Source organism: Brachyhypopomus gauderio, unplaced genomic scaffold, assembly GCF_052324685.1.
Source record: "Brachyhypopomus gauderio isolate BG-103 unplaced genomic scaffold, BGAUD_0.2 sc74, whole genome shotgun sequence".
Taxonomy (NCBI): domain Eukaryota; kingdom Metazoa; phylum Chordata; class Actinopteri; order Gymnotiformes; family Hypopomidae; genus Brachyhypopomus; species Brachyhypopomus gauderio.
In genome coordinates, this window is record NW_027506895.1 from 522,501 (window position 1) to 526,138 (window position 3,638).

Genomic DNA, 3,638 nt, shown 5'->3' on the forward strand with positions numbered 1-3,638 from the left:
GTGTGTGTGTGTCTCAAGACCCCATGATGCAATGTGGCCAGCCCCACACATCACTGTGAGTGGAATTTGGTGCCAAACAGACTCACCACACATCCATCAGTACACACACACACACACACACAGCCAAGCCCCACCCTAGAAACTTAAACGAAAATACACCATCATGTTCGAGAGAGAGAGAGAGAGAGAGAGAGAGAGAGAGAGAGAGAGAGAGAGAGAGAGAGAGACTGACCAGAGACGAGAGGCATGCTCAGCTTGGTTTGATTAACTGAAGCCCTGTGTGAGGAGGTGATTGGTTCAGCAGTGCCTGAGCAGGGTGCCAATCTTCAGGCCCCACCTTCAGGTTTGATTTGGTAAATAACAAAACTCTCCACTCATTTCTGTTGGGGGGCGGGGAGCAAAAGTGAACGCACCAAAAAGTGAACGCAGTGCAACAGGGAGCAGGACGTTCACCAGTCTGGTGAACAAACACTTACTCAGCAGTTGCATTAAAACACACAGTTGTATTTCGACAATTAATCGTCTCGCACGTCTGCTACCGCCGAGCTAGCGTCCGACGTTCTCCACAGGCGCCAGTGTCGAGGGCAGGGGCCGTCTGTCAGGACTGTAAACACGGGACAGGAGGGGGGGAGGGTCGTGGAAGTGTGGAGTATGGAGGGGTGTAGGAACGTAGGAACACCAGCGACATCAGTAGGGGGCAGTCTGGAGTGGTTGTGGGATGCACAAGAACCAGAGTGGCCATACCCCCCCCTTCCCCCCCCCCCCCCCCCCCCCCCAGACCAAATACCAAGCAGAAGCCCCACGTCACAGAGAAGCAAACCCCCCAAACAACTGCTCTACATAACTGGTGTGGGGGGCGGTGGGGGTGGCCCCTATGATGGCACTGGGGCCCCTCTGATGGGCCACCTTGAAGAGGAGCAGGACTCATACCACAGCCAGGGAGGGAGGGAGGGAGGGAGGGAGGGAGATAGGGAGGAGGTCCTTTAGCCAAACGCTACTCCAAAGCCTCCATACTTTCCAGCGGAGGCGAATTATTAGGCAAAGAGCCTCTAGGTACCAGACGCACCAACCGTGGAGCCTTTTCAGTTTTGAGTGTGGGGAGAACTGCTGTGTGTGTGTGTGTGTGTGTGTGTGTGTGTGTGTGTGTGTGTGTGTGTGTGCGCGCTTTGTAATTCATTCGCCGGGTGGGAGGTTCAGAGTCCTTTCAGAAACTCTGGAGGAGAAAGGAGAAGAGAAAGGGAGAACGCAGAGCATGCTGGGATAGCTCAGCTTTGTTTGTCAGACGCACAGGAAGTGGATGTCAGAGTGGCCTGACCATGACATCAGCATTCAGAATGAGCTTGGACATGGAAACGCGCACACACACACACACACACACACACACACACACACACACACTACTGACAAAAACTTGCTAATTAATCTTGATTATTCTGGTCGGTGACAAATGTACGCTCAGAGAAACAAACCTGAGAAGAGCACAAAGGAAGAGAGAGTGACAATCAGAGAGGAAAAGACTTCTGAGTGGACAGGAAACAGACACACACACACACACACACACACACACACACACACACACACGCTCTCATACAGTCAGTAAAGGGCTAGAAAGGTCTAACAGTGATTTTAGGAATGTGATATTTGGGTGGCAACACAACCTGTCTGTGTGTAGACCTGTCTGTGTGTAGACCTGTCTGTGTGCAGACCTGTCTGTGTGTAGACCTGTCTGTGTGCAGACCACAGGACCAACACAGGCCAACAGGGGTAGATAAAGAGGTTCCAGGACACGCTATCACACACACACACACACACACACACACACACACACACACACACACACACACACACACACACACGAGTCAAAACAGCAGCAGCCAGATGTGAGGAGAGAAACTGAAGAGTTTCTCTGAGCATCAGATATTCACTTAGGGCTCCTGGATCACAGATACTACATTTCCCATAATACAAGCACAACCTGCAAAAGGATGCAAAGAGGACATGACGGAAGGAGAGAGAGAAGGAGTGAAAAAAATATGCAAGCAAGACTCTTCTTTTCCTCTCTAGATACAAACACACACGCACACACTCACACACACACACACACACACACAACCACCTCAGAGCAGCAGAATACTAAGCAAACCTGTCTGCTGAATTATTGAGCATCTTGGACTGAGCAGAAAAACACATTAGCATACAGACCTTATGGGCCCAATCTGACTGACAGTCCCATCTCAATGACAGTGTGTGTGTATGTGTGTGTGTGTGTGTGTGTGTGTGAGAGAGAGAGAGAGAGTTTGTCCATATACAAGCAACGGGACATAAATCTTTACTTACATTAGATTCACAACCGAATAAAACAAAACATTTTCGTTCACAGATTAAACATTTCAATGATCGTATTGTTGAAACGTGTTCATTTTGCGCCAATAAAACGTCGACACCTAGCCGTCATAAATATTCAACATCCTTGCTAATGCAATCCATATCATTGGCTGAATAGCTAATGGATCTGTTTTGAATGAATAACCCTGGTCTCTCTGGTCATGTCTCCAAGGTGATTCCTGCCATCCTGTCGTGCTCCGAGTGTGTGTGTGTGTGTGTGTGTGTGTGTGTGTGTTGTGTGGTGTGGTGTGTGTGTGTCCACCTCTCATTAGAGCCCAGGCAGGCCTGAAGGCCTGTGTAAGGAGCCAGCAGCCTCCTCTGAGCAGATCTTACCTTCTTCTTCTGTTGCCCACTAACTCACTGCATCCATTTGTCTTGCTGTGTGCCACACGACCAAGACCTGTGTGTGTGTGTGTGTGTGTGTGTGTGTGTGTGTGTGTGTGTGTGTGTGTGTGTGTGTGTGTGTGTGTGTGTGTGTGTGAGACTGTGTGTGTGTGTGTGTGTACTAAAAGCTCTACTGACTGTAAGTCAGAATGGTTGAGTGTTAGCGCCTTAACTTGGCTACCACAACACATCTAACATCCATTTTTTTAACATCCAAAGAATTCCTTAGCTCTGCACAGGGAGTAGCAGGACGCATGTGATAACGTTCATACTTCTGTTTCAGTCTAACATTTATTGAGCAAGGCACAGTGCATAAAACACAGCATTTTTTCTAGACTTGCCCCATACTGTTTGTTTAGGAATTACACTTCACTTGCCATAACTTTGATGTCATAGACCAAACTAATCGACAATAACGAATCATAAGCCGCCTTATATCGCATGTTCATGAACTGTGAAATCATCTGACCCTCCCACTCTTCGTTCGACCTTAGTGTGCACGTGCCGTCTCTGTTACTCCAGGAGAGCTATGCACACATTTTGGCGGAAGAATTGTTCCAGAATACAAAGACAAATTAAAATGCCACAAGTGGCACCAAACGCAAGAGTTTGTAGCAGGCATCTTACCGTGAATTCATTTTAAAACAAAACTAAACAATTTTGGATTTGGCAGCCGACTAAAGCTTAAAACAACTTCCCCGACATTTCCTGGAGGCAATGCGGATGATCATTAAAAATAAAGACTTCTCATCTGAAGTCTTAAGACTTCTTAAAATTAAGAAGTTCTCATTTGACACTTTATTCCATAGTGTTGCAAGCAATGATAGTGCAAGATAATGTTTGCAAATTTTATATAATTTAGCTGAACT